The sequence below is a fragment of the Pistacia vera genome, unplaced genomic scaffold (assembly GCF_008641045.1).
Source record: "Pistacia vera cultivar Batoury unplaced genomic scaffold, PisVer_v2 Contig829, whole genome shotgun sequence".
Classification (NCBI taxonomy): domain Eukaryota; kingdom Viridiplantae; phylum Streptophyta; class Magnoliopsida; order Sapindales; family Anacardiaceae; genus Pistacia; species Pistacia vera.
Window position 1 is genome coordinate 853,544 of NW_022196700.1, and position 26,221 is coordinate 879,764.

The following is a 26,221-nucleotide window of genomic DNA, read 5'->3' on the forward strand; positions in this document are numbered from 1 at the left end:
CAGAATTACCTCGACCTATGAAGGAGTATGCACATCCTACCATAGGAACGTTGCCATCTTGCATAGTGCTGAATGAGGAAGAAAGGAATTAAGAACTGAAGAACATTCACTTTCAGATGTTATTGTCATTCCATGGCATAGCCACAGAGGATCCGCTTACCTTTATTCGTGATTTTTATTCTACTGTTCAAACTTTTCCTTTACAGAGTTTGACAGAGGATCAGTTGCGGATACCTTACATCGATCAAGTGGATTTGATTGGTAGACAGAGGAAGGAACTAGAACTTCTTGAAAATTCATCAGATTCAGAGTTGTCAGATTCATGTTCAGAGCCAAAGATAATGGCAGAATTACCTCGACCTATGAAGGAGTATGCACATCCTACTATAGGAAAGTCGCCATCTTGCATAGTGCTGAATGAGGTAGTAAGGAATTACGAACTGAAGAACATTCACTTTCAGATGTTATTGTCACTCCATGGCATGGCCACAGAGGATCCGCTTACCTTTATTCGTGATTTTTATTCTACTGTTCAAACTTTTCCTTTACAGAGTTTGACAGAGGATCAGTTGCGGATACATTGCTTTCCTTACACATTGAACGATGCAGCAAAGAGATGGTTCATGACCTTGACCCCGGCTTCACTTACCATGTGGGATGCAGTTTACAACAGATTTATTGGTAAATTCTACTCTCATGCTAAGACTGCCGAACTGCGAGGTAAGATTGCCACCTTTACTCAGATAGAAGGTGAGTCATTCCATGAGGCTTGGAAGCGTTTTAAATTATTGTTGGTTCAATGTCTACATAAAGATATCCTTTAGAATTGCTTAACCAATTTTTCTATGATGGACTGACATAGGCTTGCCAAGCCATAGTTGATAATGCTGCAGGTGGCGCTATAGGAGAGAAGACTGCACAAGAGACATACAAGCTATATGAGATGCTTGGAGCAAACTCGTAGCAGAAAAGTGTTAGAGGAAGATCCAAGGGAACTTATGAAGTGAACAATAACACTGAGCTAACAATGCAGGTTTCAGAGCTGACTAAACAAAGGAAGACTATGTGCAATATGCTGATGGGACAACGACAAATTAACTCTTTAGAGGTATGTTCTACTTGTGGTAATAGTGGGCATACAACTAACATTTGTCCTTCTAGTGAGAGTTTTCCAGAGTATGTAGAGCAAGCAGGTGCGATGAATTCCTACAATCAAAGGCCCAACAACCCATTTTCCAATACTTACAATCTAGGTTGGAGGAATCATTCTAACCTTTCTTGGAGTAATAATCAACAAGTGAGCTTTATTCAAGTCTCTCAGAAGAACAACCAGAATTTTGGGTAGAGATTTCAGTAGCAAGAGGCACCCATAAGGAAGTTGGAAGTCCAAATAGGGCAAATAGTAGAAGTGGTTCAAGGACATGTTCCTAGGAAATTACCAAGCCAACCTGAGCAAGCAAAAGCAATCACAACTTTGAGAAGTTGTAAGGTAATCACTAAAGAAATTAATTCTAAAACTAATGAGAAATTGGTTGATAATGTAGGGAATGATAAAGCCAAGGAGAAGCAACCAAGTGCACCCGTTCAGATTGAAGATATTAGCTCTACTGTGTAATATTCTTTCTAGCTAGTAGTTCTTTGGAAAAATATAAGAAAAACTCACTAAACATATTATAGAAATTATATATATAAGTATGAAATAGAGGGCCCATAACTATTTTTTCTTTATATACAAATCTCTATATCAAGTAATAAGTCACAAAAATAAACTCAAAAATACAGTCCGACAATGTTGCCTTTCTCCTCCGCTACTTGACGTCCCATCCGACCGCATCTAATCTACTACCTGCAAAAACAGTGAAATCAACGGAGTGAGAACTAATTGCTTAGTAAGTAAACCCACAATACTTCTATTCTTTCTCCATTACTCAGATCCTGGATTTTCCTTCCTTACACCAAACTTCTCAACTCTTCTCTGCTCTTTCAAAGATTCTAGTTTCTCACTTACCGATATGTAAGCACAAATAAGGAAACTAACTCAGGATAGTAGAAATGGCATGATGCATATGCACAAATGCATAAACTTTTTTCTATGCAATGCATTTTCTTTTCTTTTTTTCTGATTTTTTTTTTTTTTTTTTTTTTTTTTTGCATTTCTTTCTTTTTTCTGTTTCTCTTCTTTCTTTTCTATTTCTATTCTTTGTTTTCTGTTTTTCTTGCTTTTTTATTCTTTCTTGCTTTTCTATTCTTTCTTTCTTTTTTATTCTTTTTTATTCTTTCTTTCTTTGCCGATCGGACTCGGTTGAGGCATGGATTTGGAACCTTGGCCGTGTGAGTGTATTCTTAAATTCTTTCTTAGGTATAGTCCTCATCCACATGCACTTCTTACAGACTGTACAAATTATTCTTTCTTATTCTTAGGCCGCTCACAAAAGGCGGCGTGCATGCGGGGCTATTCTTCTTCTCGGTCACTCACGGGCTCCCCATCGCAACAACCTTCTCTTTTCTTATCCTTTTATACTTCTTTTAGTAAAATTTCAGTTTTGAAGTATTCTTTAATTATATTCTTTAGAGGATGATTCTATAATTTATTTCTTTTCTTTCTTTCTCTTTATTCTTTAATGTTCTCATACATGTATATGTGTATGTAAATATGCTCATTCTTTCCTATTCTTTCTAAATGCAAATGTAAGAATGTAAGAATGCATTATGGCATATAAAGATATCATTATGGAACCAGTATTCTCTACCATCAACATTTCCATAACAAAGTAATAATCTAACATACTCATATATATGCACTTTCTTTGACATTTCATCAAACACTTTACATGCACATACAATCCCTAAATTGGTTACACTTCCACATATTTCTCAAGTCACCAAAATTGGAGCAAACAACTCCCTAAAGCCAACAATCAACCTAGCCGAAATTCATCCTCAACCTTTCTACATCCATTCTTTCATTTTTCATCCAAAATCCCATCAGCTCAACACATACAAATACATCACCTCTCATCACATACTAATAAATCAATTCTCATCACATACTAATAAATCAATTCTCATCACATATAATAAATTACTTCTCATCACATATAATATATTACTTGTCATGGCCATGAAATTCACATATCAAACAACCTCAATTTTCAGTCCATAATTCTCATCATCCAAACACACATACAACATATAAAAATTTCTCTACACAAGTATTTATCCAATCAAAGCTAAAGTTGGATTTACTTACCTTGAATTTGAGCAATTCCAACACTATAATCTCTCTTTGGTAGAATTCCCCTTCCTCTTAAACCCTAAGCATATAAAACCATAAGAATTCAAAACTTCAAAATTTAATCTCACATCTTGGTGCAAGAATCTTACCTTTGGATGCTTAAGATTGAAAATCTATCAAAATTGAACTAAAATCCTATGAATTTCCTTGAAAATTGAGTGAGGAAATTTGAGAGAATTTAGGGTGAAGGTGGCGTGAACTATGGGTAGAGTGGCTAGGGTTTCTCTTCTTGAATCCTTATTACTACATAATAAGATACATAGTTTCCCATTTTACCCTTGCACTTTCTAAAAATTCCATCTATGTCCCTTAGTCAATTACAAGAAGGCCCTCATTTTTATTAACTTCTCCATGTTATTCTATTTCTTTTCACTCCCCACTTTTTCAACTAATTATGAGTGAAAAGACCATTTTACCCCTAATAACATTTTAAAGAATTTCCTTAACACTTGTCTAGGATAACTTTAACAGAATTCAACTAAGGGTATTAGGGCATAAATAAAGTTACGTACCTTGATGTGGGCGTTACATACTGTTGCTCCACCGAAACCTTATGTTCCATATGTGCCATTTCCGGGTCGATTAAATAAAAGCAAATGGGATAAGTCCTTCTCTGACATTTTTGATATTTTGTCCAAAGTGAATGTTAACTTGCCTTTGCTTGATGTGATTAGGAACATGCCTGCCTATGCAAAGTTCTTCAAAGACTTGAATACATGGAAGTGTAGATATGAGCCGAATGAAAAAGTGATGATTTCTATGATAGTAAGCGCAGTGCTTCAATGCAAACTGTCGCCCAAGATGAAGGATCCTGGAAGTTTTATTATCAATATCATGGTTGGTGTGGAAAAGGCAATGTTGGTTTTAGATGCAAGCATCAATCTCATGCCCTATTCGATTGATCAACACTTGGGACTGGGAGAACTAAAGCTTGTGACAATGACTCTATAATTGTCAGATCGTTCTATCAAGTATCATAGAGGTATCGTTGAGGACATTTTAGTTCAAATTGATACACTAATTGTCCCTGTTGATTTTGTGATTTTAGATATGGAGATGACATCAAATCGTGACAATGAATTGCTAATTTTGCTTGGACGTCCTTTCATGGCCACCACGAAGACGATTATTGATGTGTAGAATGGATGACGGTTTTAGATCAAACTATTGAATTTTCTGTTTTCAAATCTTTATCTTGTCTTGCAAATACTAACGATTGTTTTCTTGTTGGCTCCTTAGATCCTATTATTTTCTCTAGTTTTATGCAGAATGAGACGAAAGATAAATTGGAGTTCGCCTTGATAGTAGAGGATGAAGAGTTCCTTGACCAAGAAGCTGAGAAGTATGTTGAGCTACTGAATCGTGAAGTTGTTGAGATGATTGATAAAGAGTTGGGGATAGCAATAGAACAAGTAGATGTTAATATGGTTTCGTCCACTAACTCCCCACCTAAGTTAGAGCTCAAACCATTACCACTTATATTGAAATATGTGTACTTAGGAGATAGTCAAACCCTTCTAGTGATTATAGCGTCAGACCTCACTTTAGAGGAAGAGGAAAAACTACTTAGAGTGTTGAGTGAGTATAAAGCAGCCATAGGATGGACCATAGCTGATATTAATGGAATTAGCCCTACTATGTACATGCATAGGATTCTATTAGAGGAGGAAGCAAAAATTCTAGGGAAAGTCAAAGAAGATTAAACCCGAATTTGAAAGAAGTGGTTAAAGCTGAAATCTTGAACTCCTTGATGCTGGGATAATTTATCCAATTTTTTATAGTACGTGGATGAGTCAAGTCCATGTGGTACCTAAGAAGTCAGGTATTACAATGGTAAGAAATTCTGATAATGAATTAGTACCAATGAAGATGACAACGGGTTGGAGAGTTTGTATCGATTATAGGAAGTTGAATTCTGCAACAAAGAACGATCATTTTCCTCTTCCTTTTATTGATCAAATGCTTTAACGATTGGTTGGTCATACTTACTATTGTTTTCTTGATGGTTTTTCAAGTTACAACCAGATTCTTACCGCACCTGAAGATCAAGAGAAAATGACATTTACTTGTCCGTTCAGAACTTTTGCATACAAGAGGATGCCATTTGGATTAAGCAACGCTCCTGCCACATTCCAAAGGTGCATGATGTCCATCTTTTCAGATACAATTGAGAATTTTAATGAGGTATTTATGGATGATTTTTATGTTTTTGGAACTTTGTTTGATGATTGCCTTAGTAAATTAACTTTAGTGTTGAAAAGATGTGTAAAGACAAATTTGACTTTGAGTTGGGAGAATAGTCATTTCATGGTTAAACAAGGCATTGTTTTAGGACATGTAGTTTCTAGTAAAGGGATTGAAGTAGATAAGGCAAAGATAGATGTGATAGCTAAATTGCTGCCACCTACATCTATGAAAGGTGTGTGTAGTTTTCTTGGTCATGTAGGTCTCTATAGGCATTTTATTAAGGATTTTTCAAAAATTAGTAGGCCTTTATGTAACCTATTAGCTAAAGAAACAACATTCGAATTCTGTGATGAGTGCCTTATTGCTTTTAATACTTTGAAAGAAAAACTCACCTCTGCTCCTATTCTTATGTCACCCGATTGGTCTCTCCCCTTTGAATTAATGTGCGATGCTTTCGATTATGCTTTAGGAGCGGTTTTAGGATAATGTGTTGAAAAACTGTATCACGTTATTCATTATGCAAGTCAGACTTTAAATGATGCTCAGATTAACTATTCCACCACTGAAAAAGAGTTTTTGGCTGTTGTTTTTGCTTTAGAAAAGTTTTGTTCTTATTTGATTGGGTCTAAAGTGATTGTTTATTCTGACCATGCTGCTTTGAGATATTTGATGTCTAAAAAGAATGCTAAGCCTAGGTTGATTAGATGGATTCTATTGCTGCAAGAATTTGATTTGATTATCAAGGACAAGAAGGGAAATGAGAATGTAATGGCTAATCATTTGTCGCGACTAGTGGATATAACAAGCCACGAAGATCATAATCAAGAAGGGGATTATTCTCTTAATGAGACTTTTCCGGATGAACAACTTTTTTCTATACGTGGAAAAGAACCTTGGTATAAAGATATAGTGAATTACCTTGCATGTGATATTTTAAAATGTAATGTCTCACTTGGCAAGTATTCACTGAATATCCTATAGAGAGAATCTAGAGAATTGCTAGTTTAAAAAGGGTGTTCGTCTAATTTTTTTATCCTTAATCCAGTTATAACATACTATTACACAAAGATTATTTCTCACATATATAAATCCACATTAAATTTCTTCACTGAGACAGTGTGTGCAATCCTCTCACCAGCTTGACGTCTCCTGACCACTACAATCTAATACCTGCAAAAATAAGGAAAGCAACGGGGTGAGCTATAAATGCTCAGTAAGTAAACCAAATCTAATTATGCTCTTACTCAGTTGTCCCTATTTTCACAATACAGCAACTAAATTTTTGCTTGCTTTCTCTCCTTATTCTCAGGCGTACTACTTAGCAGTCTTCTATTTTTCTCAAATCTTTCTAAATCCTTCTAGGGCTATGCTATTCTTTATCATTTTATTTCTCTTCTCTGCTAGATTATAACTTTATAACTTTCTGTTTCTTTCTCTACTCAACAAATCACTAAGTTTTCTTGCTATTTGTCATGTTTCTAATTTCTGTTCTTTTCTAGCATGTATTTAATTTCTGTTCTTTTCTTGTATATCTCTAATTTCTTTTCTATTCTCGTAGGCTTCTATTTTCTTTTCTTCTCTATTCTCATGGGTTTCTATTTTCTTTTCTTCTTTATTCTCATGGGCTTCTATTTTCTTTTCTTGGCTAGTCAGACACGCAATAATAAATAAAATGTTTAATCTATGCATAAATGCATAAGATGCAATACACATGAAATGTCTGATGCATATGCAAATGATCATGTTTGTATTCTTTCTGAAAATTCTTTTCTTTTCTTTTCGAAATTCCTTCTGTTTTCTATTCTTATTCTATTTTTCTTTTTTTTTTTCTGTTTCTTATTCTATTTTTCTTTCTTTTTGAACTCTTTATGTTTTTTGTTTCTTATTCTATTTTTCTTTCTTTTTGAACTCTTTATGTTTTTTGTTTCTTATTCTATTTTTCTTTCTTTATGAAATTCTTTCTGCTTTCTATTCTAGTTTGTCGATCGGACTAAGCTGAGGCATGGATTTGGAACCCTGGCCGTGTGAGTGTATTCTGAAATTCTTTCTGGGTACAGTCCTCAACCACATTCACTTCTAACGGACTGTACAAATTCTGTTATTCTATTCTGAGGCCGCTCACTGATGGCGGCGTGCATGTGGGAAATTTCTGCATCTCTGTCACCACTAGCTAATGCAGCGAATGCTCATAGGTTCCCCATCGCAACAGCCCTCTGAAAACATGCTCTGTAAATCTGCAAAATAACTAGCTAGACATTTCCAATAATTATAAAATTTCTGAAATATATGCTATGTCATGCATTTATATGCTGTCTATGCATGATCCCAAAATACATGTCTGACTCTGGCATGTATTCTATTAATTCTAAGGCTTTTATTTCTATACTTTTTTGAAAAGCCCAAAGTTCTATTCTACTAACACACTTAAATTAAACATTTTCTATTTTATTCTTTATTTCTGAATTCTATGCATCGTGTGTACGTACGAGATTCTATAATTTCTACATAATTCTGTAATTCTTCAATTCTATCATGCTATGTAAAATGTACACGTACACAAGTACATTAGCTCTCACAAATTTTACTCTTCTATAATTCTGTTAGTGAGATATTAAAACGGCACAATTCAACTAGGGAATGAATTCTACATTTTGGGCAATCTGATTTCTTCTATAAAAATCTATGCCACAACTTAGGTATTAAGTCTACTAACTTGCCCAATTATACTACTAGTTTTTCTCAAACTTATATGTCACATAACCGTGTTATTAAACAACTCTCTAATATTTTTCTAATGTAAAAAACATGCCTTGTACAACTTTCTAAATACAAATCTTAATGCCATAAATTTTCATTCTCTTACATGACCATCAACTTCAATTGTTGTACATGCCCTTCTTTCTTCTCTTCTTTTGGCTACATTCTATACATTAATCTATATTGCCATATTAATCATTGTAGATTCAATCTAACATATGGCACAACATATATACTTTGGCTAAATTCTAGTTTCTTTCTAACATTCTTAACTAAACTTTTGGCCAATACAACCTATTCTCAAGATCTTATAGCACAAGTCTATAACTTGTAATAAATAACAAGGCATGAAAACTATACTCATACTGATCAATTTCTAAAATGGTCATGTATTTAATATATAAACCAAACTTCTATTTCTTTGATGTTTCTTTTGATATCTTTACTTGGGAAAGCATTTCTATTCTTTATACAATAAAATCACTTATTACATGTTGTTTATAATTAATCTCAAAACAAGAGACAACAATATACTCCTTTGGCCAAGCCATTATTTGGATGATCTTTCTAAATTCAAGTACACAAACTTTGAGAATTTATTATGGCATATTGATATGTCATGACATAATCTACCATTCTTTGCTATTAACAATGCCATATCAAAGTAACAATTTAACATACAATTCCTTTCTAACACTTTCCCAAGGCCATAAGTTTCACAAGTTCTAATTCAATAACTAAAATATAATGCGCTGTTCAAGAAATACTAAAGGTTCAAGTAACTTGAACCATGCACTAAGAGCCATTTATCTCATTGAACTAACATGGCCAAGTGATATTCTAAATTTTGGCATAACAAAATGCACTCTTGAATACTAAAATTTACACTTGGTTAAGCCTAACATAACCTTTCTACTCAAATTCTTTCCTTTCTCTAATAATTTCTTCTATAGGATTGAACCAACTCATGCATGCATTTCTCTTTGGATTTTCGTCAAACAATTCATATGCACATGCAAATACTTAGTTGGCCACACTTCCACATCTCTCCAAATCCACCAAAATTGGAGTAAAAACTCCCTAACTTTAGCTTTAAATCTGGCCGGTTTCAAATATTTTCAACACTTTAAAATTTCATCACTAATTCTTCCATATTTCATCCAAATCACCACATACTCAAGCACTACTTCTCATGGCTTAAAATTTACACATCAAAACAACCCATAATTCCCACCATACAATCACATACAAACATACAAGAATCAATCTACACAATTATTGCTCAAATCAAAACTAAAATTGGGTTTACTTACCTTGAATTTGTGCAACACTAATGATATAACCTCCCTTTGCTAAAATTCTCTTTCTCTTGGACATTTGGATGCTTTCGGATTGAAAATCTACAAAAATTTAAGCCAATTCCTATGAATCCTCTTTGAAATTTGGTAAAGAAGTTTGAGAGAAATTGGATGAGGGGTGGCATGTACAAGGGATAGAATGGCTAGGGTTTAGTTTATTGAAACCTTATAACTAAATAAATATGTATATTTCCATTTTGCCGTTGCACTTTTATGATAATTCCAATTATGTCATACGTGCATTTACTGATATACCCTCACTTTCAATAGATCTAACACATGTTCTTGGTCATTTTCACTCCCCACTTTTTCATCTAGTTGTGAGTGAAAAGACCATTTTACCCTTATTATTTAATTTCTTTCTATTACTTATTGTCCATAACCTTTCTACCACTCTATTCTCATGGCTAGCACACTTAGTACATTATATTTATCATACTCAATATTCACTTGAACACGTGATTCTGTGTGAAATGACCATTTTGCCCTTATTGAAACTTTTATAGAATTACTTTATAAAACTAGTAAAATATATTCACTATGACTATAAAATAATCCCTATTTGTTTAAAAAGCATATGTATGAATGTGGGTATTACATAAAACCTAATCTAACGTTTCAGGAAAAGAAGAAATTTTTATCCATGGTGAAGCACTATTTTTGGGATGACCCTTATTTGTTTAATGTAATACCCAAGATGTCAAAGGTATGTTCCCAACTCAAAATAGTCATTTAGATGTTAATTTTATTTTAAAAAGCATAAAATCTAACAAAGGGCAAAATAGTCAATTCATTTGGAACGGTATGAATCAATTATCCATAAAAGGGTATTAGGGGCAAAATAGTCATTTTGCCTATGGATAAGCATTGCAAAAGTCAAGGATGAGTAGGCTTAATTGCATTTAATGGCATTAATTAAGTAATGAAAATGTTTAGTGCCAAATGACCAAAGTGCCCTTTTATACCAAATGACCAAAATGCCCTTTTATAAAGAATTAAGGACTTATGAGTTATACAATTAAAATAATTGGGCCAATAGCATAATTTTGGAAAATTAACGAAATATTTACCTATAAATGAGAGGAAATTCGTTCAAGCCTAGGGAGATATCATTTCTTCAACCTTTCTTCCATTTTCTCTCAAATCTTCCATGAAACAAGCTTTCTCTCTCTAAGTTTTAAAGGAGTATTGCATAATTTTTCAAGGAGAACAAGATAGGAGCCTTGGATCTTCAATTTGAAGGGTTTAAGGTAAGGATTAAAAATCCTAGTTTTGATGTGATTTGAAGATTTGAGGTAGATGTTGAGATATAATGTTATATATGTAGAATTAAGGTGTAAAAGAAGATAAAGGCAAAGGATTTGGTGGGGGAATTCTTTAAAAAGGTAAGGAAGAACCTCCCATGACTTTAGGGATTATGCTAGGGTTTGTAGATTTTAATGAAACCTTAAATTAAGGTTTTAAGGCATGTAATTAAATGATGGCAAGTGTAGTTGAACTCATTAATGTTATTTATTGCCCTGAATTTATTATACATGAAGTTATTGCCATTAATTTTTTATGAGTTGTTATGTTTTAATTGAAGAAAATGAAGTATTGATGTTGATTGTGGCAAAACTTGTAGTATTGGAGGCCACATGGTGTTGAATAGTTGCTATTAGAAGTGCTGATGTGTTGTGTTAGGAAACGACCCAGTTACGCAGCGGAAAACAAAATTAACATAATCAACGTGGATCGTTCCTTAGAACCAAGATCCGGGTACAAACTTACAGTTTATACAATATATATTAAATCTGCAGAAAAATCAGTTCAAGGTTTGAGAAATCATACGCATGTTTGGAGGCTCCTCTAAGTTGTCTCTAAACGTATTTGCTACCGACCCAAGTGTAGAATCGAACCGATGTAGTCCACACGAAGATAATCGCAAGGAACTAAAGAGGGATTTGCTAGATACTCTTTAGCCTTAAGAACAAAGAAGAAAAATCAAAGAAAAACTTTGATTCTTAGCTAAACCAAAATCTGGCGTGGGAGAGTTAACAAAGGGGCTGTAGTTTTTCTCTTTTCAATGAAAAGAATGAATGAATAATATCTCTCACAAACTTTTAAGTAAACTTATTCTTTTATAGTCAAGTTTAATTGCCCTATTCCCTTATGGAATGGGCTTGGGCTCTAACCCAAACACCCCTTGTTTCCAAACACTCCCATTTGGATATTTTAATTTTAGTTTATCATTATCTCAATTAAAATCAATTAATATATATATTTAATACATTAACATTTGACAATAATGATAATTTATTTAAATATATGCGAACACATATTTAAACGTAATCTCACTTATTTAATTTTTCTAATAAATTAAATAAAGGCTACGACCTTAGCAAATTTAATTGCATTGTGAAATTACCAAAATACATTTTCGCCTAAAAAGATGAAAACACCATTCTTTCTTCCTGGCTCTTAAATTATCTTCTATGTGTGTGACCCATAGGCTCCTCATCATACCGTCAGTGTATGGTATCACGTTTAACACCAATTAATCGTCTGGCTTTACACAAACCAAGATTGACCTCTAGCAAGGCATCATGACCACCCGATAGATTCAGATTCAATAATGTAGCTACCTGTCAACGATATGGTTATCGTACAATTCGATTCTTTCATCATCCGTTATCTTGACGAGATCGAGGCATAGAAGTAGTGTCAACCTTCGGTTACCCTCGATATTGTGTATTCAGTTACTGGACCAATGACCTGTATTATAAACTAGATAGAGCAACAACTCAATCCCACTGTGGCCACAGTTTTAGTGTCATTGCCATTTACTGAATTGCACCGTGAGATAACTTCTCTCGTACCCGGGAGTGATGAATCCTCTGTTTATCCACCATAGTCTTTATACACTCCTTGATGTAGCCAATCACCACCGTATTGACAACTCTGAATATAATTGCGTTAGGCTAGTGTCAAACTACACCAATCGGTGCACAAGGCACTTTGGTGATCTCAAGTCTAAGGATCACATGCACCACCATTCGTTAGAGGATTTGTTCCATAAACACTGGGGTTACCATCCATATGGAATCCTTTGGTGAGTCAGTCCAATGAACTTGCCTACAGCAAGCACCCATGTATTGCACCAGGTTGTTACCAAACAACCTTGACAAGTGAGATCAGTCACTGCCTTTCGACAAGGTCGTTAAACACTATGATAGCCTTACCGTGTTATTTGTGCCCTTACTTCAGAATAATACTGGGGCTACAGATGTTTCTAGAATGGCCACCATATGTGTTCATAGGGTTCTCACTATCAAGATTTGAAACACTTGATACCCTCGTCATGGTTCTACCATTCTAAGGACATATATCTATACATACAATGATGATTTACGCGATATAGTATAAAATGCCGTTTATTGATCAATGAACATTATTATAAAGAGTCAATTCTACAATAATTGATTGGTTCTAGGGCATCTACTCTAACAATCTCTCACTTACACTATAGCCAATCATTCATGTATTTAATACCAAATGATCTCAAGTGCCTTTCATGCTTCTGCTGCGACAGAGGCTTTGTTAGTAGATCTGTGAGATTGTCGTCCGTATGCCCTTTACTGATATGTACATCTTTCCTCTAAACCATCTCTCTGATGAGATGGAATCGTCTGAGCATGTGTCTGGACTTTTGATGAGACCGTGGTTCCTTGGCTTGAGCAATTGGTCCATTGTTGTCACAATAGATGTCTATAGGATCAACAATCGTAAGAACCACACCAAGTTCAGTAACAAACTTCTTAATCCAGACAACCTCCTTGGCCGCATCTGACAATGCAATATACTCAGCCTCCATTGTAGAGTCCGCTACAATGCTTTGCTTGGAGCTCTTCTAGCTCACTGCACCCCCATTGAGACAAAATACAAACCCTGATTGTGATCGATAATCATCTTTGTCCATTTGGAAACTAGCATCATTGTATCCCCATTGAGACAAAATACAATGATACAATGATGCTAGTTTCCAATTGAAACTGAATCAGTGAGTGTAACGCCCTGCTTGAGGTACGTACTTTAGATTTGCTGTATTACTTAAAAGTTCATTGATTCAGTTTCAATTGAGTTGGTATGTTGTATTGGTTAAGTGTTTGTCATGGTTTTGGTTGAGATTTGGTGAATTTTGGAAATCCAATCTTCGCCGCGGCGATGAGGTGCTGCACCCACAAGTAGGTTCTGTCGTGTTTCGCCGGGGCGACGGAATGTTCTTCGCCGCGGCGAAGAGCCTACTTTATATGTATTTTATATGTATTTTATTATGTACATGTTTTATGAGTATTTGAGTAAAAAGCGGCTATTACATTTTTTGTATCAGAGCCGAGATTTTGGGATTTGACAGTGTGCCATTCTCATCGCCACGACGTCCGATAGCCGACTGTGTAAGTTAATTCTTTCCTTACTTTAAGTGTGTTCTTAAATTGATCAAGTATGGTTGTTTTATAGATGAGGCGTAGTAACAGGAGAAAGGGTAAGAGTGTGTTGAACGAGGGAGAATCCTCTAACCCACCCGAACCAACTCTCCCTACCCTGGACGAGATGATGATTCGAACAATTGTACAGCAGGTATTAGCGGAGAGTCAAGGAAGAGTTGGTCAGGAGAGAACCGAGACCCCCAGTAGAGTACCGCCCACAAGACCAGAGCGAGAAGGGCCGATACCTCAGACAGTACAGACTCAGGTTGATGCGATTTAGGGGCTTGCAAACTAGCATCAGCTGCCAGCATTTAGGGGTACTAGGGATTCGTTAGAAGCAGAATAGTGGTTTAAGTCCGTAGAGCGAACGGCCGCACTGTTTCCCATGAATGATAGAGAGAGGATCAGATATGCCAATTTCTTATTTAAGGGAGATGCCCAAATTTGGTGGGAACTAATGGAGGAGACTCATGATATGGCCTCAATGACCTGGGAAGAATTTAGAAGATTGTTTGAGGTCGAGTACCGAACAGAAGATCGAGTACATGAGAAAGTCCAAGAGTTTATTCATCTGAGGTAGGGGACTAGTACTGTGAAAGAATATTCAGTTAGATTCAACTCTCTCGCTAGTTTTGCACCCAGAATAGTGTATACACCAGAATTAAGGAGAGATAAGTTTATGCAAGGGTTAAGATTAGATATTGCCCGAGATGTTATGACAGGAGCCGAGCCCCCTCATACCTATAGTGAAGCTCTAGCAAGGGCTTTAAGGGCAGAGATCTATGTAAACAAATATCTGGCAGNAATGTATATATTTAATAAAAGAAAAATTTGGGCCCAACTTTTTATACTATTTTATTATGTACATGTTTTATGAGTATTTGAGTAGAAAGCGGCTATTACATTTTTGGTATCAGAGCCGAGATTTTGGGATTTGACAGTGTGCCATTCTCATAGCCACGACGTCCGATAGCCAACTGTGTAAGTTAATTCTTTCCTTACTTTAAGTGTGTTCTTAAATTGATCAAGTATGGTTGTTTTGTAGATGAGGCGTAGTAACAGGAGAAAGGGTAAGAGTGTGTTGAACGAGGGAGAATACTCTAACCCACCCGAACCAACTCCCCTACCCTTGACGAGATGATGATTCGAACAATTGTACAACAGGTATTAGCGGAGAGTCAAGGAAGAGTTGGTCAGGAGAGAACCGAGACCCCTAGTAGAGTACCGCCCACAAGACCAGAGCGAGAAGGGCCAGTACCTTAGACAGTACAGACTCGGGTTGATCCGATTCAGGGGCTTGCAAACCAACATCAGCCGCCAGCATCTAGGGGTACTAGGGATCCGTTAGAAGCAGAAGAGTGGTTTAAGTCCGTAGAGCGGACGACGGCACTATTTCCCATGAATGATAAAGAGAGGATCAGATATGCTAGTTTCTTATTTAAGGGAGATGCCCAAATTTGGTGGGAACTAATGGAGGAGACTCATGATATGGCCTCGATGACCTGGGAAGAATTCAAACGATTATTTGAGGCCGAGTACCGAACAGAAGATCGAGTATCGAAAAGAAGATCGAGTACCGAACAGAAGATCGAGTACATGAGAAAGTCCAAGAGTTTATTCATCTGAGGCAGGGGACTAGTACTATGAAAGAATATTCAGTCAGATTCAACTCTCTCGCTCGTTTTGCACCCGGAATAGTGTATACATCGGAATTAAGGAGAGATAAGTTTGTGCAAGGGTTAAGATTAGATATTACCCGAGATGTTATGACAGAAGCTGAGCCCCCTCATACCTACAGTGAAGCTCTAGCAAGGGCTTTAAGGGCAGAGATCTATGTAAATAAATATCTGGCAGAAGGGTTATCTCTAGTGGTACCCAGTGAACCATCCACTATCGTATAGCGGGAGAGAGTAGAGGTTACAAGGAACAGAGATGTAAGGGCCAAGAAGAAGTTTCAACCCAAGAGGAACATGAGAGACTGGCAGAACAAGCGACCCAGGACAAAAGGGTTTCCCCCTTGTGCTAAATGTGGGAGGAGCCATTCAGGAGAGTGTTTGAGGGACAGAAATGTATGTTGCAGGTGCCGACAGCCAGGGCATCTGATGAGGGATTGTAAAGTTCCCCTTCCACCAACTCCTCTTCCACCTGTGGCTCAGACTTTTAAAGGTACCAATGCCAGAGTTTTTACAGTGGCACAGGGTGAAGCCGAGGCCAGTCCATCAGCTGTAACTGGTCAGTTGTTATTTCATGCTGTTTCCTTATATGCTTTAATTGATTCTGGGGCTACCCATTCTTTTATTTCTCATGGAATGATCGAGAAATTAGGTTTAAAACCTATTAGAGTGAGTCAACCTATTAAGATAGAGTTACCTGATGGAGTGAGTGTGTTGACTCAAGAAATGTTATTGGGAGAATCCATAGTGATCCATGGACAAGAGTTAGTAGTTGATTTAATAGTTTTTGATATGCCTGACTTTGATGTGATATTAGGCATGGATTTCCTAGGGAGGTATGGAGTAGAGATTGATTGTCGGAGGAAGAAAGCGAGATTTAATCTCGATAGTGGAGATAAATTTAGTTTTGGAGAGGGCCATCAGTTGAGTATGTTAATTAGTAGAGTAAAAGCTAGAAAGATGTTGAGGAAGGGGTGTTCTGGATATATTGCTCATGTAGTACAGAGTGGTGATGTTCCACAACCAGATATTCAGAGGGTGCCGATAGTTCGAGAATTTTTAGAAGTGTTTCCGGAAGACTTACCAGGTTTGCCACCGGAAAGAGAGGTTGAGTTTAGTATTGAACTAGCACTAGGAACAACTATATCTAAAGCCCCTTACCGAATGGCCCCAGTAGAGTTTCAGGAATTAAAGAAGCAACTCCAAGAGCTTTTAGATAAAGGTTTTATCCGACCAAGGCATTCTTCCTGGGAAACTCCAATTCTATTTGTTAAGAAGAAGGATGGGATACTACAGATGTGTATTAATTACAGAGAGTTGAATAAAGTGACAGTAAAGAATAAGTACCCGCTACCTCGGATAGATGATTTGTTCGATCAATTGAAGGGAGCATCAATATTCTCCAAGATTGATTTGAGGTCAGGGTACCATCAAGTAAGAGTGGCTGAGCAGGATATAGCAAAGACTGCTTTTCGTACAAGGTATGGGCACTATGAGTTTGTAGTGATGCCGTTTGGATTGACGAATGCCCCAGCCGTTTTTATGGACTTGATGAATAGAGTATTCCATGACTGTCTAGATCAGTTCATCATGGTGTTCATTGATGATATTCTGGTTTATTCTAAATCGAGAGAAGAGCATGAGGAACATTTGAGAATAGTGTTGCAACGGTTGAGAGAAAGGCAGTTGTACGCTAAATTTTCTAAGTGTGAGTTTTGGCTCAACCAAGTAATCTTTCTGGGCCATACTGTGTCTAAAGAGGGCATTTCAGTAGATCCGAGTAAGATAAAGGCAATACTTGAATGGCAGAGACCGAAGACAGTAAAAGAGGTCCGAAGTTTCTTAGGCCTGGCAAGTTACTACAGACGATTTGTTGAGGGGTTCACCGAGTTGGCTAAACCATTGACAGCTCTTACCAAACAGAAGACTCATTTTGTATGGTCAGAAGCTTGTGAGGGATGTTTCCAAGAGTTGAAGAAGAGGTTAACATCAGCTCCAGTGTTAGTGTTACCATAGGAGGGTGTAGACTATGATATTTATACGGATGCCTCATTGCAAAGACTTGGGGCGGTGTTAATGCAATTAGGTAGGGTGATAGCATATGCCTCTCGGCAACTGAAAGAGTATGAGACAAGATACCCTACGCATGACTTAGAGTTGGCAGCCGTGGTCTTTGCATTAAAGATTTGGAGGCATTACCTTTATGGGGCCAAGAGTAACATTTACACTGATCATAAGAGTTTAAAGTATTTCTTTACTTAAAAGGAGCTGAATATGAGACAGAGAAGGTGGTTAGAGCTGGTTAAGGATTATGAATGTGAGATCAAGTATCAACCGAGGAAAGCCAACGTAGTAGCCGATGCCTTGAGTAGAAAAGCTTATTTGTCCCGACTCACTAGGCAGAAAGAGTTAATAGAAGAGTTTTGCAGAGAGCAGATCGAAGTGATTCCGGGAAGGATTGCCAGGTTAGAGATTCAGTCTACTTTATTGAAGGAAGTTAAAGAAAAACAAATGGCTGATGAGTGGTGTCAGAAAGTAGTGCAGCAAGTGTTTGAGGGCAAGACAGTGGAGTTCCACGTAGTTGATGGTGTCCTCTATTTTCGAAATCGGTTGTGCATTCCTCCGAATGATGAGTTGAAAAAGAGAATTCTTTTAGAAGCTCATGACACACCGTACACTGCTCATCCTGGAGCAACCAAGATGTACCAAGATGTAAAGAGAGGCTATTGGTGGCCAGGTATGAAGAAGGACATAGCAGAGTTTGTAGCTAAATGTCTAATATGTCAACAGGTGAAATCAGAACACCAAAGGCCGTCAGGATTGCTTCAGCCACTTAGTATTCTGGAATGGAAATGGGAGAGTATTTCAATGGATTTCATCACAAGTCTCCCTAGGGTACAGAGAGGTTATAATGCTATATGGGTGATTGTGGATAGATTAACTAAGTCCGCTCATTTCCTTCCAGTAAAGAAGAGTATTACCTCGGATCAGTTGGCTCAAATTTATGTGAAAGAGATAGTCAGGTTACATGGTGTACCCAAGATCATAGTGTCAGACAGAGATTCCAGATTTGTTTTAGCTTTCTGGGTGAGTTTACAGAGGAATTTGGGTACCCGTTTGGCATTCAGTACTGCCTATCATCCTCAGACGGATGGCCAAATAGAGAGAACNCTCAAACCAACCCATTGTTGAATTTGTTCATGGTGTTCTTCGTTTCGTTAAGCAATCACCAAAGTAGATATCAACAATTGAAAATATTAAAAAGATAAAAAGAAAGAATGAAAGCAAAGCAAAGCAAACGGAGATCTTCTCATTTCGATATTGATGATAAAAAAACAACTACAACACGGGAACTTAGCAAAAAAGCCCAGTTAAATTTTGACATCCGTGACCTTCTGGTCATCTTTTAACACATTTTCCGGGGGCTCCACCGCAGGTGAAGGTGGCGGCTGCGACGGAGGGAGAGGAGCACGAATCTGAAACGATGGCTGGGCATGATTCGATGGTGGAGATGAAGGCTTATCTACGATAACATTGTCAGAGATGGGGTGTGAGAGATCATCAAAGTCGATGAATACGCTCTGTGAAGGCCTTCTTTGATGGCGACTGGCTCTGGCAGACATAATGTTGTTTTTTTTTGGGACAGAGTGGGAGAGAAGAGAAAGAGAGATTGTGATTTGAAGCAGATTGCAGATAATGTATGTATGGGAAGAGATCAGATTTATAAAGATTTTCAATTGAAAAATATTTGCTTAAGTCATGGTTGACTTTTCTAGTCTTTCTATTAAGGCAATAATAGGTTAGGTAGTGATTATCCGATTCCTGGATTTATGGGCTCGGAGAAGATGCATTTTAAGATGTTAATATTTATTAAGTTAAAAATTAATTAAATAGTATAAGAATTTATTATATTATTTTAGAAACCTCGTTGGGGATTATTGTTATTATAAGTTTATAACATATTTTACGGGTATTTATGTCTTTAGCCCTTAAAATGTTCTATTTTTTTGTTTAATAGTATTTTTAGTAAGTAATTATATTAATTTATTAAATGTTAAAATAGTATTTAATTATTTACCATTTTAATATTCTTGATGTATCTCCCCTGAATTACACATTAAATTGACTAGATTAACTTCTGTAGTTTCTCCGATTTAAGAGAATTGATTTAGAAATTCAAATATTATTATCTTAATTTCTCAAGGAAGTTTCCTCACATTTATTGATGACCCTTTCGTGGTTAAAGAACTTTGCACTTACCTCATTTCAAACTAGCAATAAAGAATCGATTACAATTCAATCTTACAAATTCTCTTTTACAATTTTAATACGGCAACTTGTAATTGGTCATCTTGTAATTGATAAAGCAGAAAAATTTATCAGAAATCAATTACGAACTGTCACATGGGGGTTATGAGTGAAAATTTATGAGATTAAATTGTAAGTATAATATTGTCTTCAAATCAATAGTGTGTCTATATAACTAGGTCTTAATTGACACAAGATGAAAGAAAGTATTATCTTAATAATTTACTTTATTAAACTAACGGTTAAAAGGTATTTGATAAATACATTCAGAACGTGATTATATAAATTAATTATGAAATAATTTATTTTTAAAAAAAAAAATAATAAGCTCAAAAGTATTTAGGATTCAAAATCTGTTTTCAGAAAAGACAACTTCAAAAATATCCGAAGAGTAAATTCAAATCCTAACGTTTTTTTTTTTTTTTTTTTATAAATAAGTTTTAAATTAAAATAATAAAATAATAAAAACATTGAAAATAAAAAGTAAAATACTAAAATGGGCCGACAAATGCCTATGACAATTGACAATTAGGTCGGCACCATCAATGATGTCGGTAATTTGGTCAAAAGATGCAAATTTTGTCATAGCAAGCTAGAAAAAAATTCTCAATATGATAAAATCGTCAAAACGAAGTTATTAACAACGTATACGTGGCCCAGATGCTCATGACCCCATTTCTTGATGTTATGAACCCAGTATCCTAACCTCAAGAAATTGACTTCATGTCACGAAACCAATCATTTGAATCAATGAAATACCATAAAATTGCATCCGCCACCATAAAACATTCGCCAAACAATGATATACAAATAAACAAGGGCGTTGTATCATGTTGGGATGATATCACAACACCATTTGAGAATGACTATTGTGAAAAGAAAAATAGCGATTTAAAAGCCTCAACGATAGAATCAACTTCCATGTAAATAGAATCAATTCCTCCAACTACAAAAATCACAACTTAAGAAATGAGTTATAATCTATTAGTTGAACAACCGAAAACATATGAATAATACTATACCACCAACCCTCTCTACAAACTTTCTCTCATAACTCTCGCAATTGGTCAGTTTCCAACGAGTCTTATATAGGTCTCACTAATTAATTGCGAACTGTCACATCAGTGTTGTGAGAGAAAGTTTGTGAAAGTGGTTGTTGGTGTAGTATTGCTCGTTTACAGCAAATCTCACATGAGTCCCACTAATTAATTGCGAACTGTCACATCAAGGTTGTGAGAGATAGTTTGTGAAAATGGTTGTTGGTATAGTATTGCTCAGTTTATAACGAGTCCTACATGAGTCCCTCTAATTAATTACGAACTGTTACATTAGAATTGTGAGAGAAAGTTTGTGGAAAGTGGTTGTTGGTGTAGTATTACTCAAAACATATTGCTAAGCCCACATTTGAGCACAAAGCCCAATTTTAAGTATGAGGAGAACATTATCTTTTAGTGTTAAGAAATCGTTTCATGCCACAAAATTGGACATTTAGAATCACATTGAATCAACTATCACTTAAATAGAATCAATTCCTCATACCACATAAATCATACACTAAGCAATGAGTTACAATCTACTAATCAAAACAAAATCAAAAACGTATTACTATCCAAATTTGAGGACTGACCTTATTTTAAATACGAGGAGATCACATCTTAGTGTTAAAAAATTTGCTCATGCCACAAAATTGGACATCTAATCAATAAAACACTATGAAATTGCATCCCCTACCATAGTACTCACCAAGCAATGAATCAACAAATCAAAGGTGGTATCATGTAAAGGTTACTATATATACTAAGACACCACTTGAGTATGGATTTTAAGATACGAGGAGATTCACATCTTAGTGTTAAAAATCTGCTTCATGCCACAAAATTGGACATCTAATTAATAAAACACTATGAAATTGCATCCCCTACCATAGTATGCTCACCAAGCAATGAGATGCAACAAATCAAAGGTGGTATTGTCATGTAAAGGTTCTATATATACTAACACACCCTTGAGTATGGATATCAAAACAAGAAATAACGTTTTATATGACTAAAACAATATAATTGGCTCCTACTACATGTGAGTCACAATTTGATTTGTGTTGAAGTGACGGTAACGGCATATTATTAGTCAAAATCTGAGCACATATCTAATCTATTGACATGTAATGCCCCGCTTGAGGTACGTATTTAAGATTTGCTGTATTACTTAAAAGTTCATTGATTCAGTTTCAATTGAGTTTGTAGGTTGTATTGTTAAGTGTTGCCTTGGTTTTGGTTGAGATTTGGTGAATTTTGGAAATCCAATCTTCGCCGGGCGAAGGAGAATCTTCGCCGCGGCGATGAGGTGCTGCACCCACCGGTAGGTTCTACCGTTTTTCGTCGGGGCGACGGTGTTCTTTGCCACGGCGAAGAGCCTAACAAAAAGTTTCTTGAGTTTTCTAGAGAATTCTTCATTTGGGGCATAATTATTATTCTACCCTATTAGTAGGAATAGTGGGGAGTAAAATGTAAGGAAATTAAGTAGAGAATGTGTTGGTAATAAGGGTGTATTTGCAAAGAATCAAAAGATATGGATGGAATTTTCAGGAAGAGCAGGGCAAATGGGAAATGATGGATATTATATGAGCTAAAAAGGATTAAGTGTAGAGAAAATCTTCATTTCACCCTTTCCACCACGCCATAACCATTCTCTAACTTCTCTCAATTCTCCATCCAATCTTCCAAGATTTCTAAGGAGCTTTTGGGTAATTTTTTAGTAAAGATTTCATCTAAAGCATCCTAAGGTAAGATTCTTGCTTTAGATAGTTTTGCTTATATTTGTATCTTGAAGCCTTATGGTTTTATGGTTAAGGTGTAGAGAAGGGACAAGGTACTAAGGAGAAAGTATTATTGGACCTCTCCATTAAAGGTAAGTAAATCCAAACTAAATTGAGATTTAAGAATTTATGAGTAGAGATTGTGTATGTATGTATGTATTATGCTTGTTGAGAAATTGAGATGTTATGAGTATGTATCTATGTTGATATGAATTTAATTGTTTATGAGAAGTGTTGTGATTGCATGATGATGAGTTGAGTTTGATTGAAGTTGGAGGGAGTTTTGAGCAAACCCTATGGGAGTGTTTGCGCTTGACAGGAAAAGAGTGTATGAGGGAGTTTTCCTCCCATTTTGGATGATCAAAGAGAAAGTAGATTATAGATAAGTAAGCTTTGGCATGCACATGAGTTGTTTGAGGAAATGCTTAAGTGAATCTACCCTGTCACAGCTATGACTTTCTAAGTGAATTTTGGGCACTTACGGATTGAACTAGGCTGAGATCAAACATCAAAGTTGTAGCCCTATTTTAAGCTTTAAAACGAGACCAAAACCGTAGCAATTTGATGTGTATAACGCAAGTTATGCCCTTTTTAGTGTGACATGTGCCAAATGACTATCTTTGATGTACCATTGCATTTAGGCTTTTCATAAGTGCATTAATGAGCATGAGCCGTCCATGCATTAATTATGCATTATAGAAATAGTAGAGAACTTTGAGTGTGAGCTTTATTAAGAGAGAAAAGAGAGTAGAGTAGGTTGGCGATGGAGAGCCCGTGAGTAATGGGTAGAGTATTCCTGCATGTACGCCGCATTGAGAGAGCGACATAGTAGAGAGAGAGAAGTTGTGTAGCCCGTGAGAGTACATGCGGATGAGGGCTATTCCGAGAGTACCCGAGAGAGAGTTTATACGCTCACTGGCCAAAGGTTCCGAATCCAGGCATAACCAAGTCCGATCGGCTAGAATGAGTAGAAGGCATGTAGAGTGGGGGTGAGTCTCGGCCGTGCCTTCGGTAAGATAGGCCGTGACTACTAAAGAGAGTTAGTAAAAAGAGTTATGAGAAAGAGAAAATAGAGAGAACTATAAGAGGGAGAGTTGAGAATTGTAAGGAAAGAATAGAGAGAGATAGTTACGGGGATAGATGCGTAGAGGTTTACTTACTGAGCATTAGTTGTGCTCACCCCGTTGTTTTCCATGTTTTGCAGGATCTGGTGAGGACACGGTCGTGTGGCTCGCCAGCGAAGGGAAATGGCTACTGTCCACCTTGTTTTGATTTTTTGTACATGATACAACTTTGTATAAAGAATGTATATATTTAATAAAAGAAAAATTTGGGCCCAACTTTTATACTATTTTATTATGTACATGTTTTAGAGTATTTGAGTAAAAGCGGCTATTACATTTTTGGTATCAGAGCCGAGATTTTGGGATTTGACAGTGTCATTCTCATCGCCACGACGTCCGATAGCCGACTGTTAAGTTAATTCTTTCCTTACTTTAGTGTGTTCTTAAATTGATCAAGTATGGTTTGTTTTGTAGATGAGGCTTAGTAACAGGAAAGGGTAAGAGTGTGTTGACCGAGGGAGAATACTCTAACCCACCCAACCAACTCCCCTACCCTTGACAGATGATGATTCGAACAATTGTACAACAGTATTAGCGGAGAGTCAAGGAAGAGTTGGTCAGGAAGAACCGAGACCCCTAGTAGAGTACCGCCCACAAGACCAGAGCGAGAAGGGCCAGTACCTTAGACAGTACAGACTCGGGTTGATCCTTCAGGGGCTTGCAAACCAACATCAGCCGCCAGCATCTAGGGTACTAGGGATCCGTTAGAAGCGAAGAGTGGTTTAATTCCGTAGAGCGACGACGGCACTATTTCCCATGAATGATAAAGAGAGGATCAGATATGCTAGTTTCTTATTTAGGGAGATGCCCAAATTTGGTGGGAACTAATGGGAGAGACCATGATATGGCCTCGATGACCTGGGAAGAATTCAAACGATTATTTGAGGCCGAGTACCGAACAGAAGATCGAGTATCGAAAAGAAGATCGTACCGACAGAAGATCGAGTACATGAGAAAGTCCAAGAGTTTTTTCATCTGAGGCAGGGGACTATACTATGAAAGAATATTCATTCAGATTCAACTCTCTCGCTCGTTTTGCACCCGAAATAGTGTATACATCGAATTAAGGAGAGATAAGTTTGTGCAAGGGTTAAGATTAGATATTACCCGAGTGTTATGACAAGCTGAGCCCCCTCATACCTACAGTGAAGCTCTAGCAAGGGCTTTAAGGCAGAGATCTATGTATAATATCTGGCAGAAGGGTTATCTCTAGTGGTACCCAGTGAACCATCCACTATCGTATAGCGGGAGAGAGTAGAGGTTACAAGGAACAGAGATGTAAGGGCCAAGAAGATTTCACCCAAGAGGAACATGAGAGACTGGCAGAACAAGCGACCCGACAAAGGGTTTCCCCCTTGTGCTAAATGTGGGAGGACCATTCAGGAGAGTGTTTGAGGGACAGAAATTATGTTCAGGTGCCGACAGCCAGGGCATCTGATGAGGGATTGTAAAGTTCCCTTCCACCAACTCCTCTTCCACTGTTGGCTCAACTTTTAAGGTACCAATGCCAGAGTTTTTACAGTGGCACAGGGTGAAGCCGAGGCCAGTCCATCACTGTAACTGGTCAGTTGTTATTTCATGCTGTTTCCTTATATGCTTTAATTGATTCTGGGGCTACCCATTCTTTTATTTCTCATGGAATGATCGAGAGTTAGTTTAAACCTATTAGAGTGAGTCAACCTATTAAGATAGAGTTACCTGATGGAGTGAGTGTGTTGACTCAAGAAATGTTATTGGGAGAATCCATAGTGATCCAGGACAAGAGTTAGTAGTTGATTTAATAGTTTTTGATATGCCTGACTTTGATGTGTATTAGGCATGGATTTCCTAGGAGGTATGGAGTAGAGATTGATTGTCGGAGGAAGAAGCGAGATTAATCTCGAAGTGGAGATAATTTAGTTTTGGAGAGGGCCATCAGTTGAGTATGTTGATTAGTAGAGTAAAAGCTAGGAGATGTTGAGGAAGGGTGTTCTGGATATATTGCTCATGTAGTACAGAGTGGTGATGTTCCACAACCAATATTCAGAGGGTGCCGATAGTTCGAGAATTTTAGAAGTGTTTCCGGAGACTACCAGGTTTGCCACCGGAAAGAGAGGTTGAGTTTAGTATTGAACTAGCACTAGGAACAACTATATCTAAAGCCCCTTACCGAATGGCCCCAGTAGAGTTTCAGGAATTAAAGAGCACAACTCCAAGAGCTTTTAGATAAAGGTTTTATCCGACCAGGCATTCTTCCTG

The 26,221-nt window shown here is 36.7% G+C and overlaps 1 non-coding gene across 1 annotated transcript; it reads right to left on the reverse strand.

The window, feature by feature from the left end:
* Positions 1 to 710: 710 nt before the first annotated feature.
* LOC116118023 lies at positions 711 to 817 on the reverse strand. Its single transcript, XR_004126076.1, has one exon. It is a non-coding gene; the product is annotated as a small nucleolar RNA R71 (small nucleolar RNA).
* Between the last annotated feature and the right edge of the window lie 25,404 nt (positions 818 to 26,221).